Source organism: Salmo salar, chromosome ssa13 (genome assembly GCF_905237065.1).
Source record: "Salmo salar chromosome ssa13, Ssal_v3.1, whole genome shotgun sequence".
NCBI classification, from domain to species: Eukaryota; Metazoa; Chordata; class Actinopteri; order Salmoniformes; family Salmonidae; genus Salmo; species Salmo salar.
Window position 1 is genome coordinate 791,084 of NC_059454.1, and position 15,995 is coordinate 807,078.

At 39.4% G+C, this 15,995-nt stretch overlaps 1 protein-coding gene across 1 annotated transcript in view; it reads right to left on the reverse strand.

Moving 5' to 3' along the window:
• The window catches only part of usp21 (ubiquitin specific peptidase 21), a 56,776-nt gene extending 41,305 nt beyond the window's left edge, over nt 1–15,471 (reverse strand). Inside the window, exon 1 of the mRNA XM_014134222.2 lies at nt 14,273–15,471. The gene's annotated coding sequence lies outside the window, so the exon portion shown is untranslated. The remainder of the gene's footprint in view (nt 1–14,272) is intronic.
• Nucleotides 15,472–15,995: the final 524 nt, after the last annotated feature.

Consider the following 15,995-nt stretch of genomic DNA (forward strand, 5'->3'; position numbering starts at 1 on the left):
AAAACTAAAGCAGGAAGCACCAGTTACTCGGTCAATTAAGAAGTGGTCAGATGATGCAGATGCTAAGCTACAGGACTGTTTTGCTAGCACAGACTGGAATATGTTCCGGGATTCTTCCCATTGCATTGTACACCACATTAGTCACTGGCTTCATCAATTAGTTCATCGATGACGTCATCCCCACAGTGACTGTACGGACATACCCCAACCAGAAGCCATGGATTACAGGCAACATCCGCACTGAGCTAAAGGGTTGAGCTGCCGCTTTCAAGCAGCGGGACTCTAACCCGGAAGCTTATAAGAAATCACACTCTGCCCTCTGACGAACCATCAATCAGGCAAAGCTTCAATACAGAACTGAGATCGAGTCGTACTACACCAGCTCCGACGCTCGTCGGATGTGGCAGAGCTTGCAATCTATTACAGACTACAAAGGGAAGCACAGCTGCAAGCTGCCCAGTGACACAAGCCTACCAGATAAGCTAAATTACTTCTATGCTCACTTCGAGGCAAGCAACACTGAAGCATGCATGAGAGCATCAGCTGTTCCGGACAACTGTGTGATCACGCTCTCCGTAGCTGATGTGAGTAAGACCTTTAAACAGGTCAACATGGGGCGGCAGGTAGCCTAGTGGTTGGAGCGTTGGGCCAGTAACCGAAAGGTTGCTAGATTGAATCCCCGAGCTGACAAGGTAGAAATCTGTTGTTCTGCCCCTGAACAAGACAGTTAACCCACTGCTCCTAGGCCGTCATTGTAAATAAGAATTTGTTCTTAACTGACTTGCCTAGTTAAATAAAGGTTAAATATAAAAAATAAATAAACATTCGCAGGGCCAGACGGATTACCAGGACGTGTACTCCGACCATGTACTGACCAACTGGCAAGTGTCTTCAATGACATTTTCAACCTGACTAAGTCTGTAATACCAACATGTTTCAAGCAGACCACCATAGTGTTCTTTGGCACAGGGACTAAGGTAACCTGCCTAAATGACTACCGACCCATAGCACTCACATTTGTATCCATAAAGTGCTTTGAAAGGCAGGTCATGGCTCACACATCAACACCGTTATCCCAGAAACCCTAGACCTACTCCAATTTGCATTCTGACCCAACAGATGATGCAATTTCTATTGCACTGCCCTTGCCCACCTGGACAAAACGAACACTTATGTGAGAATGCTATTCATTGACTACAGCTCAGCGTTCAACACCATGCTGCCCACAAAGCTCATCACTAAGCTAAGGACCCTGGGAATAAACACCTCCCTCTGCAACTGGATCCTGGACTTCCTGACGGGCCGCCTCCAGGTGGTAAGGGTAGGCAACAACACATCTGCAACGCTGATCCTCAACACTGGGGCCCCTCAGGGGTGTGTGCTTAGTCCCCTCCTGTACCCCATGACTGCGTGGCCAGGCACGACTCCAACACCATCATTAAGTTTGCCGATGACACAACAGTGGTAGGCCTGATCACCGACAACGACGAGACAGCCTATAGGGAGGAGGTCAGAGACGTGACAGTGTGGTGAAAGGACAACAAACTCTCCCTCAACGTGATCAAGACAAAGGAGATGGATTATGGACTACAGGGACCGAGGACGCCCCCATTCTCATTTACAGGGATCTAATGGACCAGGTTGAATGCTTCAAGTTCCTTGGTGTCCACATGAACAAACTATCATGATCCAAGCACACCAAGACAATCGTGAAGAGGGCACGACAAGCCTATTTCCCCTAAGGAGATTTAAAAGATTTGGCATCGGTCCTCAGATCTTCAAAAAGTTCTACAGCTGCACCATCGAGAACATGCTGACTGGTTGCATCACTGCCTGGTATGGTAACTGCTCAGCCTCCGACCGCAAGGCACTACCTAGGGTGGTGTACACAGCACAGTACATCACTGGGGCCAAGCTTCCTGCCATCCAGGAACTCTATTCCAGGCGGTGTCAGAGGAAGGCCCGAAAAAGACTCCAGCCACCCTAGCCATCCTCCAGCCACTCCAGCCACGGCATGGCAAGCGGTACCGGAGCACCAAGTAAGTCAAGGTCCAAAAGGCTTCTAAAAAGCTTCTACCCCCAAGCCAAAAGACTCCTGAACATCCAATCAAATGGCTACCCAGACTATTTGCATTGTCCCCCCCCACCACCCTTTACACTGCTGCTACTCTCTGTTTATTATCTATGCATAGTCACTTTAACTCTACCTACATGTACATATTACCTCAACTAACCTGTACCCCCACATATTGACTCTGTACTAGTACCCCCTGTAAATAACCTTGGTATTGTTATTTTTCTGCTACTCTTTAATTATTTGTTATTTTTTACTTAACACTTATTTTTCTTAAAACTGCATTGTTGGTTAATGGCTTGCAAGTCACCATTTCACTGTAAGGTCTACAAATGTTGTATTCGCGCATGTGACAAATAAAATTAGATTAGACTTTATATAACTAATAACTTACTAATGCTACAACTACCACTAACTAATACCTTAGTAAGGCTATAACTAATAGAATACTACCACCATAACTACCACCATAACTAATACCATACTACCACTATAACTACCACTATAACTAATACCATACTACCACTATAACTAATACCTTACTACCACTATAACTAATAACATACTACCACTATAACTAATACCATACTACCACTATAACTAATGCCATACTACCACTATAACTACCACTATAACTAATACCATACTACCACTATAACTAATACCATACTACCACTATAACTAATACCATACTACCACTATAACTAATACCATACTACCACTATAACTAATACCATACTACCACTATAACTAATACCTTACAACCACTATAACTACCACTATAACTAATACCATACTACCACTATAACTAATACCATACTACCACTATAACTAATACCATACTACCACTATAACTACCACCATACTACCACTATAACTACCACTATAACTAATACCATACTACCACTATAACTAATACCATTCTACCACTATAACTACCACTATAACTAATACCATACTACCACTATAACTAATACCTTACTACCACTATAACTAATACCATACTACCACTATAACTACCACTATAAATAATACCTTACTACCACTGTAACTACTACCATACTACCACTATAACTAATACCTTACTAACACTATAACTACCACTATAACTAATACCATACTAGCACTATAACTACCACTATAACTAATACCATACTACCACTATAACTACCACCATACTACCACTATACCTACCACCATACTACTACTATAACTAATACCATACTACCACTATAACTAATACCATACTACCACTATAACTAATACCATAATACCACTATAACTAATACCTTACTACCACTATAACTAATACAATACTACCACTATAACTACCACTATAACTAATACCTTACTACCACTATAATTAATACCATACTACCACTATAACTAATACCTTTCTACCACTATAACTACCACTATAACTAATACCATACTACCACTATAACTAATATCTTACTACCACTATAACTACCACTATAACTAATACCATACTGCCAGTATAACTACCACTATAACCAATACCTTACTACCACTATAACTAATACCATACTAGCACTATAACTAATACAATACCACCACTATAACTAATACCTTACTACCACTATAACTAATACCGTACTACCACTATAACTAATAACGTACTACCACTATAACTAATAACGTACTACAACTATAACTAATACAATACTACCACTGTAACTAATACCATACTACCACTATAACTAATACCTTACTCCCACTATAACTAATACCAGACTACCACTATAACTAATACCAGACTACCACTATAACTAATACCTTACTACCACTATAACTAATACCTTACTACAACTATAACTAATACCATACTACCACTATAACTAATACCATACTACCACTATAACTAATACCATAACTACCACAATAACTACCACTATAACTAATACCATACTACCACTATAACTACCACGATAATTAATACCATACTACCACTTTAACTAATACCATACTACCACTATAACTTCCACTATAACTACCACAATAACTACAACTATAACTAATACCAGACTACCACTATAACTAATACCAGACTACCACTATAACTAATACCATACTACCACTATAACTAATACCATACTACCACTATAACTAATACCATACTACCACTATAACTAACACCATACTACCACTATAACTAATACCATACTACCACTATAACTACCACTATAATTAATACCTTACTACCACTATAACTAATACCATACTACCACTATAACTACCACTATAACTAATACCATACTACCACTATAACTAATACCATACTACCACTATAACTACCACTATAACTAATACCATACTACCACTATAACTAATATCATACTACAACTATAACTACCACTATAACTAATACCATACTACCACTATAACTAATACCTTACTACCACTATAACTAATACCATACTACCACTATAACTAATACCATACTACCACTATAACTAATACCATACTACCACTATAACTAATACCTTACTACCACTATAACTAATACCATACCACCACTATAACTAATACCATACTACCACTATAACTAATACCATAACTACCACTATAACTAATACCATACTACCACTATAACTAGTACCATACTACCACTATAACTAATACCATACTACCACTATAACTAATACAATACTACCACTATAACTACCACTATAACTAATACCATACCACCACTATAACTAATACCATACTATAACTACCACTATAACTACCACTATAACTAATACCATAACTACCACTATACCTAATACCATACTACCACTATTACTAATACCATACCACCACCATAACTAATACAATACTACCACTATAACTAATACCATACTACCACTATAACTAATAACATACTACCACTATAACTACCACTATAACTAATAACATACTACCACTATAACTACCACTATAACTAATACCATACTACCACTATAACTAATACCATTCTACCACTATAACTACCACTATAACTAATACCATACTACCACTATAACTAATACCTTACTACCACTATAACTAATACCATACTACCACTATAACTACCACTATAAATAATACCTTACTACCACTGTAACTACTACCATACTACCACTATAACTAATACCATACTAGCACTATAACTACCACTATAACTAATACCATACTACCACTATAACTACCACCATACTACCACTATACCTACCACCATACTACTACTATAACTAATACCATACTACCACTATAACTAATACCATACTACCACTATAACTAATACCATACTACCACTATAACTAATACCTTACTACCACTATAACTAATACAATACTACCACTATAACTACCACTATAACTAATACCTTACTACCACTATAATTAATACCATACTACCACTATAACTAATACCTTTCTACCACTATAACTACCACTATAACTAATTCCATACTACCACTATAACTAATATCTTACTACCACTATAACTACCACTATAACTAATACCATACTGCCAGTATAACTACCACTATAACCAATACCTTACTACCACTATAACTAATACCATACTAGCACTATAACTAATACAATACCACCACTATAACTAATACCTTACTACCACTATAACTAATACCATACTACCACTGAAACTAATACCATACTACCACTATAACTCATACCATACTACCACTATAACTAATACCATACTACAGCTATAACTAATACAATACTACCACTATAACTAATACCGTACTATCACTATAACTAATAACGTACTACCACTATAACTAATACAATACTACCACTGTAACTAATACCATACTACCACTATAACTAATACCTTACTCCCACTATAACTAATACCAGACTACCACTATAACTAATACCAGACTACCACTATAACTAATACCTTACTACCACTATAACTAATACCTTACTACCACTATAACTAATACCATACTACCACTATAACTAATACCATAACTACCACAATAACTACCACTATAACTAATACCATACTACCACTATAACTACCACGATAACTAATACCATACTACCACTTTAACTAATACCATACTACCACTATAACTTCCACTATAACTCCCACAATAACTACCACTATAACTAATACCAGACTACCACTATAACTAATACCATACTACCACTATAACTAATACCATACTACCACTATAACTAACACCATACTACCACTATAACTAATACCATACTACCACTATAACTACCACTATAATTAATACCTTACTACCACTATAACTAATACCATACTACCACTATAACTACCACTATAACTAATACCATACTACCACTATAACTAAAACCTTACTACCACTATAACTAATACCATAACTACCACTATAACTAATACCATACTACCACTATAACTACCACTATAACTAATACCATACTACCACTATAACTAATATCATACTACAACTATAACTACCACTATAACTAATACCATACTACCACTATAACTAATACCTTACTACCACTATAACTAATACCATACTACCACTATAACTAATACCATACTACCACTATAACTAATACCATACTACCACTATAACTAATACCTTACTACCACTATAACTACCACTATAACTAATACCATACCACCACTATAACTAATACCATACTACCACTATAACTACCACTATAACTAATACCATAACTACCACTATAACTAATACCATACTACCACTATAACTAGTACCATACTACCACTATAACTAATACCATACTACCACTATAACTAATACAATACTACCACTATAACTACCACTATAACTAATACCATACCACCACTATAACTAATACCATACTATAACTACCACTATAACTACCACTATAACTAATACCATACCTAATACCACTATTACTAATACCATACCACCACCATAACTAATACAATACTACCACTACCACTGCGTGAAAATCAAATTTTTTCTGGTATTCCTGAGGACGCGATCAGAGAATTCATGCAATCCGCCTTGAAACTTCTTACAGAGACTGTAAACAAGGTGGCTTTCCACCGAGTACACAGACTTGGAGCTCGGAGCGACAAGACCAAGGGTCCCCGACCGATCATCGCAAAATTTGAACACTACCAACAAAAGGAGCTGATTAAAAGCAGAGGAAGGAGCTTAAAGGGACCAAATTTGGTCTCAATAACCAATTTCCAAAGGAGATAAACGAACGTCGTAAGAGACTGTATCCGGTACAAAGACAACAATGGATGGACGGTAGGGTCATTCAATTCAATATTCATCGATAATAAAAAAGCAGTTTCTGGCTAAAGGAACAAGACTAACAAGGGAAATCCATGAACTAATAATACAGGTAGATAGCAATAAAAACGATACTACAGATACACAAAATAAGTTAGAGGAAAAGCAAAAAGAACTTGAGGAACTTATTCAAGAACGATCTAATGTAATCTATTACAAAAATAAAGCAAACTGGATGGAATATGGAGAAAAATGCACAAAATTCTCCCTGAATCTCCAATACAGGAACGCTAACAAAAATAATTTGCAGAAACTCGTTACTGAAGACAGAGTCATCTATGATTCTCTGAATGATATTTTAAAAGGAGGAAGCTAATTATTTTAGGCAGATGTTCTCTTTTCCGTCTCATCCTCTCCCACTGAATGAAGATTACGGCAAGGAATTCTTTCCAAATAATATAAAAAATGGAAAATTAACAAATGTACAGAAAGATCAGTGCGAAGGCCAAATTACAGAGGAAGAACTTTTTGAGGCTATTAAATCCTTTCAGTCTGGAAAAAACCCAGGGCTTGCTGGCATACCGGTAGAGGTATATCAAGTATTTTTTGATATACTAAAAACTCCATTGTTAGCTTGATTGAAATACTGCTATAGAAATGGTAGTCTGTCAGGTACTCAGCAGGAAGGTCTGAGTTCTCCATTATTAAAACAAGACCCAGAAGGCAAATATAAAGTCCTGGTGTATCTCAAAAACTGGAGGCCCCTTACACTTCAATGTTGTGATGCAAAAATACTAGCAAAATGCATAGCACTCAGATTAAAAGGGTTTTACCAGGTAATGTTCATCCTGATCAGACAGGTTTTTTTTACATGGACGATACATTGGAGATAATATACGACAACTAATAGATCATGAAACATAACAAGCCAGTAATGGTATTTATAGCAGATTTTGAAAAGGCATTTAATAAAGTAAGACAGGATTTTATTTATGAATGCCTGGATTTTTTCAATTTCGGTAATTCTCTTATAAAATGGGTAAAAATAATGCATAGCAACCCCAGGTGTAAAATAGTAAATAACGGCTACTTCTCAGAGAGTTTTGAATTGTCAAGGGGAGTTAAACAAGGGTGTCCGCTGTCACCATATCTATTCGTTATGACCATCGAAATGCTAGCTATTAAAATCAGATCCAATAACAACAGAGGATTAGAAATCCAAGGCTTAAAAACAAAAGGTGTCCATGTATGCTGATGACAAGTTTTATGTTAAGTCCGCAAGCTAGATCCCTGCAATGTCTCAATAAAGATCTAGATAACTTTTCTGCACTCTGGACTAAAACCTAATTATGATAAGTGTACAATATTACATATTGGATCCTTAAATACAACTTTTACATTACCTTGCAGCTTACTTATAAAATGGGCTGATGGTGAAGTAGACATACTTGGTATTCATATCACAAAAGATATATATAAGCTCTCCACAATGAATTTCAATAGAAAACTTGTAAAAATAGACAAGATCCTGCAACCATGGAGAGGTAAATACTTGTCTATTTATGGAAAAATTGCCCTGATTAACTCCTTAGTCATATCTCAGTTTACTCACTTATGGCGCTGCCTACTCCTGATGATTCGTTTTTCAAATCATATGAGCAAAAAATATTTCGCTAAACCAGACAAAATAAAACGAGCCTATCTATATAATGAATATGAATTGGGTGGGTTGAGATTATTAAATATAAAAGCACAAAACCTCTCTCTAAAAGCTTCACTCATTCAAAAGTTTTATTTGAACCCTAAATGGTTCTCAAGTAGATTAATAACAAAAGCTCATCTATTTTTTAAAAATGGCCTTTTTGCAGATTGCCATGTCTCATTTTCGATTAATTGAAAATGATACTTTTTCAAACAAGCATTGCAGAGCTGGCTACAATTTCAATTTCATCCCCCTGAAAAGAACAAATATTACAACAAATGTTATGGCTGAACTCAAATGTGCTGGTTGATAAAATAGCTGTATTTATGGGAAAGATGTTTGAAACGGGTATTTTGTTCTTAAATGATATTGTATGGTCGAATGGTTGAGGGACAGCTATTGGGGAACTGTGGGGGGATCTTGGAGGGTTGAGGGACAGCTATTGGGGAACTGTGGGGGGATCTTGGAGGGCTCGGGTTTCACAAGATTGTGATCATGAAAAAGGAAACAATGACATATCACTATCATGCACACGCACCCTCACACATAAGGATGGCTCTGTTGCAGAAAGACTGATACATGTTTGATAGTGTCTTGATGCTGTATTGTTTGTCCTTCATGTTCTAATACTTCCTTGTTTTTTTGTAATAAATAATTATAAAAAAAAAAAAAAATAGTTCCTGAGGTTCAAGGATGAGGTAGCTGTTCTGGAAAGAGCCAAGAACTTGAGAGGAAGGTATATCTTCCTCAACGAGGACTATCCTGAAGCTGTGAGCCAGAAGAGGAAAGAACTGATCCCAGCCATGAAAGCTGCCAGAGCGCGTGGAGAAATTCCTGACATCCGCTATGACAGGCTCACTGTCCATCCTCCCTCCCAGAAGCCTGGAAGGGATGAGAGAGCCAAGCCTTAGCTTCAACCCCGCAGCGCGCACACACCAATTGATTAATGGACTGCTGAATGTATATATTTTTTATCTTGCTTTGTTTGCTCTTTTCAGTATTATGTCTATCTCTGATCAGCTACCCAGGAAAGGGCTGAAAATAGCCCATATTAATACATCTAACCTTAAAAATAAGGTTCATGAAATCAATAACTGCTAACATCAGATAACATTCATATATTAACCATTTCTGAGACTCACTTAGATAATTCATTTGATGATACAGCAGTAGCAATACAAGGATATTACATTTATAGAAGAGACAGGTGTCACGTCCTGGCCAGTATAAGGTTAATTGGTATTGTAGTTTGGTCAGGACGTGGCAGAGGGTATTCGTTTTATGTGGTTCGGGGTGGTGTGTTTGTTGAAGGGGCATTTGATTTAAGCATTCTGGGGGTTTTGGGCACTGTTTGGTTTTCATGTATTCTATGTTTAGTCTAGTGTGTTTGTTTCTATGTTTTGGTTAATTGGGGTTGGGACTCTCAGTTGAAGGCAGGTGTTGTCTATTTGCCTTTGATTGAGAGTCCCATATATTAGGGTGTGTGTGTGTTTGTCATTTGTGGGGAATTGTTGTGAGCACTGCTTTTTTGGTTTAGCCTGCTGCACTGTCATGTTGTGAGTCCTGTTCATGGTTTTGTTTTTGGTTTTCCAGTGGATACTTTACTTGTTTTGTTAATTAAAGAAACATGAGTGTCCACACTTCCGCTGCGCCTTGGTCCGTCTCTCTCATGTATGACATTTTCAATGAGTACGACTTATTCTATGACAGAATTCCCCACCAACAAAGGACCAAGCAGCGGAAGAAGTTTGGCAAGGACTGGGAGACACGACGGGTAAGGGAGACCGAGAGGCACCCCCAATAATTTTTTAGGGGGGGGCACAAGGGCTGTTTGACGGGGCAAGAGCTGCCCGCCAGTCAACAGTCGTCAGAGCTGCCCGCCAGTCAACAGTCGTCAGAGCTGCCCGCCAGTCAACAGTCGTCAGAGTGGCCCGACCGCCCTGAACTGCCGGAGCGGCCCGACCGCCCTGAACTGCCGGAGCGGCCAGACCGCCCTGAACTGCCGGAGCGGCCAGACCGCCCTGAACTGTCCCGAGCTGCCAGACCGCCCAGACTGTCCCGAGCTGCCAGACCGCCCAGACTGTCCCGAGCTGCCAGACCGCCCAGACTGTCCCGAGCTGCCAGACCGCCCAGACTGTCCCGAGCTGCCAGACCGCCCAGACTGTCCCGAGCTGCCAGACCGCCCAGACTGTCCCGAAGTGCCAGACCGCCCAGACTGTCCCGAGCTGCCAGACTGCCCCGACAGCCTGGAAAAGCCAGAGCCGGAGACACCTCCAGAGATAGGTGGGATAGGTGGGTTGGGTAGCACAGTGCCGTCGTTGACCTCAGCCACCCTCCCTTCCCTCCCTTTAGTAGGGGGGAATTTTTCTTTTTTGGTGTTGCTTGGGGTTATTTTTGTTAAGGTGCTTCCGGGGTTAGCACCTTTAAGGGGGGGGGGGGGGGGGTACTGACAACAGGAATGCTTATGGGGGAGGTGTTGCAGTATATATTCAGAGCCATATCCCTGTAATACTTAGAGAAGATCTTATATCAAGTGTTATTGAAGTGTTGTGGTTGCAGGTTCACTTGGCACATCTAAAGCCTTTTCTTTTGGGGTGTTGCTATAGGCCACCAAGTGCTAACAGTCAGTATCTAAATAATATGTGTGAAATGCTTGATAGTGTATGTGATGTAAACAGAGAGGTCTACTTTCTTGGGGACCTGAATATTGACTGGTTTTCATCAAGCTGTCTGCTCAAGAGGAAGCTTCTCACTGTAACCAGTGCCTGTAATCTGGTTCAGGTTATTAATCAACCTACATGGGTTTTTACAAACACTACAGGAACAAGACCATCCACATGTATCGATCACATTTTTACTAATACTGTAGAACTTTGTTCTAAAGCTGAATCCGTACCCATTGGATACAGTGATCACAATATAGTGGCTATATCCAGGAAAGCCAAAGTTCCAACAGCTGGGCCTAAAATAGTGTATAAGAGATCATACAAAATATTTTGATGTGACTTATGTGGATGATGTTAAAAAATCTTTGTTGGTCTGATGTGATTAATGAGGAGCATCCAGACGCTGCACTTGATGAATTTATGAAATTGCTTCTTCCAGATATTGATAAACATGAACCTGTTAAGAAACTGACTGTTAAGGCTCCATGGATTGATGAGAAATTGTATGGTTGAACGAGATGGGGCAAAAGGATTGTCTAATAAGTCTGGCTGCACATCTGACTGGCTGACTTCCTGCAAATTGAGAAATTATATGATTAAACTCAACAAAAAGAAGAAGAAACTGTATTTTGAAGCGATGATCAATGATATAAAGAATGATGGGAAAAAACTTGAGTACTTTAAATTAAATTATGGGCAGAAAGACAAACTCAACTCCATCTTTGATCAAATCAGATGGCTTATCACAAAACCATTTGATGTTGACAATTATTTTAATGATTATTTTATTGGCAAAGTGGGCAAACTTAGGCATGAAATGCCCATAACGAACAGTGAGCAATTGTATTCATGCATAAAAAAACAATTGATGATAGAAAAGCAGTGCAAGTTTGAATTTTGTAAAGTTAGTGTGGGAGAGGTGGAAAAATTATTGTTATCGATCAATAATGACAAACATCCCGGCATTGACAACTTAGATGGAAAGCTACTGAGGATGGGAGCTAACTCTATAGCCACTCCTATCTGTCATATCTTTAATCTGAGCCTAGAGGAAAGGCTTTGTCCTCAGGCCTGGAGGGAAGCCAAAGTCATTCCGCTACCCAAGAGTGGTAAAGCAGCCTTTACTGGTTCTAACAGCAGACCTATCAGCATGCTGCCAGCTCTTAGCAAACTGTTGGAAAAAATAGTGTTTGACCAAATACAATGCTATTTCTCTGTAAACAAATTAACAACATACTTTCAGCATGCTTATAGAGAAGGGCACTCAACATGTACTGCACTGACACAAATGACTGGTGATTGGTTGAAAGAAATTGATAATAAGGTTGTGGGAGCTGTACTGTTAGATTTCAATACAGCCTTTGATATTATTGACCATAACATAACGTATGTGCTATGTCTTTTCAACCTCTGCCATATCGTGGATTCAGAGCTATCTAATAGAACTCAGATGGTTTTCTCTAATGGAAACGTCTAATGTTAAACATGTAAAATGTGGTGTACCGCAGGGCAGCTCTCTAGGTCCTCTAATCTTTTCTATTTTTACCAATGACCTGCCACTGGCAGTAAACAAAGCATTGTGTGTCCATGTATGCTGATGACCAGCAACCACAGCTAATAAAGTCACTGAAACCCTGAAATAGTTGCAGTCTGTTTTGGAATGGGTAGCCTGTAATAAACTGGTCCTGAACATCTCTAAAACTAAGAGCATTGTATTTGGTACAAATCATTCCCTAAGTTCTAGACCTCAGCTGAATCTGGTAATGAATAGTGTGGCTGTTGAACAAGTTGAATAGACTAAATTACATGGCGTTACCTTAGAATATAAACTGTCATGGCCAAAACATATAGATTCAATGGTTGTAAAGATAGGGAGAGGTCTGGCTGTAATAAAGAGATGATCTGCATTTTTGACACCACACTCCACAAAGCAAGTTCTGCAGGCTATAGGTTTGTCTAATCTTGATTATTGTCTAGTCGTGCGGTCGAGTGCTGCAAGGAAAGACCTAGTTAAGCTGCAGCTAGCCCAGAACAGAGCAACACGTTTTGCTCTTCATTGTAATCAGAGGGCTGATATAAATACTATGCATGCCAGTCTCTCTTGGCTAAGAGTTGAGTAGAGACTAACTGCATCACTTCTTTTTATAAGAAACATTAATGTGTTGAAAATCCCAAATTGTTTACATAGTCATCTGACATACACACTTATCGCACCAGACATGCCACCAGGGGTCTTTTGCAACAGCTAATGGGGATCCTAATAAAACACCAAATAACTACCACTATAACTAATACCATAACTACCACTATAACTAATACCATAACTACCACTATAACTAATACCATACTAATACGATAACTACCACTATAACTAATACCATAACTACCACTATAACTAATACCATACTACCACTATAACTAATACCATACTAATACCATAACTACCACTATAACTAATACCATACTAATACCATAACTACCACTATAACTAATACCATAACTACCACTATAACTAATACCATACTAATACCATAACTACCACTATAACTAATACTTTAAAAGATGACCGGACAGAAACTCACCTGGTTGTTCTATTGATATATCTCTCTACTCCAACCATCACCCGCTGTAACGCTGTAGTCTGTCAGGTCTCCAACCATCACCCGCTGTAACACTGTAGTCTATCAGGTCTCCAACCATCACCCGCTGTAACACTGTAGTCTATCAGGTCTCCAACCATCACCCGCTGTAACACTGTAGTCTGTCAGGTCTCCAACCATCACCCGCTGTAATACTGTAGTCTATCAGGTCTCCAACCATCACCCGCTGTAATGCTGTAGTCTGTCAGGTCTCCAACCATCACCCGCTGTAATACTGTAGTCTATCAGGTCTCCAACCATCACCCGCTGTAATACTGTAGTCTATCAGGTCTCCAACCATCACCCGCTGTAACGCTGTAGTCTATCAGGTCTCCAACCATCACCCGCTGTAACGCTGTAATCTATCACCCGCTGTAAGCTGTAGTCTATCACCCGCTGTAACGCTGCAGTCTGTCAGGTCTCCAACCATCACCCGCTGTAACGCTGTAGTCTATCAGGTCTCCAACCATCACCCGCTGTAACGTTGTAGTCTATCAGGTCTCCAACCATCACCCGCTGTAACGCTGTAATCTATCAGGTCTCCATCCATCACCCGCTGTAATTCTGTAGTCTATCAGGTCTCCAACCGTCACCCGCTGTAACGCTGTAGTCTATCAGGTCTCCAACCATCACCCGCTGTAATACTGTAGTCTATCAGGTCTCCAACCATCACCCGCTGTAACGCTGTAGTCTATCAGGTCTCCAACCATCACCCGCTGTAACGCTGTAGTCTATCAGGTCTCCAACCATCACCCGCTGTAATACTGTAGTCTATCAGGTCTCCAACCATCACCCGCTGTAACGCTGTAGTCTATCAGGTCTCCAAACATCACCGCTGTAACACTGTAGTCTATCAGGTCTCCAACCATCACCCGCTGTAACGCTGTAGTCTATCAGGTCTCCAACCATCACCCGCTGTAACGCTGTAGTCTATCAGGTCTCCAACCATCACCCGCTGTAACGCTGTAGTCTATCAGGTCTCCAACCATCACACGCTGTAATGCTGTATAGCGTGTCTATCAGGTAGGGGACATCACCTGTTTGGGGTGTAATGCTGTATATTCTGTCAGATATGGGACGTGTCTCGTTTCTCCTAACGCTGTAATTCTCTCCTGTCCTGACACGGTCACGCCCTCCCCTAAATAACCGTTCACACAGAGAGAGAGAGAGAGAGAGAGAGAGAGAGAGAGAGAGAGAGAGAGAGAGAGAGAGAGAGAGAGAGAGAGAGAGAGAGAGAGAGAGAGAGAGAGAGAGAGAGAGAGAGAGAGAGAGAGAGAGAGAGAGAGAGAGAGAGAGAGAGAGAGAGAGAGAGAGAGAGAGAGAGAGAGAGAGAGAGAGTGAGAAGAGGGCGAGAGAGCGAGGGCGAATCAGAGATAATCATGCCTAATCTTTCCGTCTAAACTTAGCCGTCTCTGTCCCCACCCTCTTACTGTAGCTTAGACCTCAATGGGAACACACCACACATGGATAAACAAGGGGATTTTCTCAGCTGTGTGAGAGAAGTTTATTTTTATTTTTTTAATAAGTGCTGCTTTTATTTAAAATCTTTGGCCAATGGATGTTAAAATGTCAATTTATTATCAACAAATAAAAAATATCCACTTCAGCCATCACATTTAGATGTATCTATACTGTCTTCAGCCATCACATTTAGATGCATCGATAC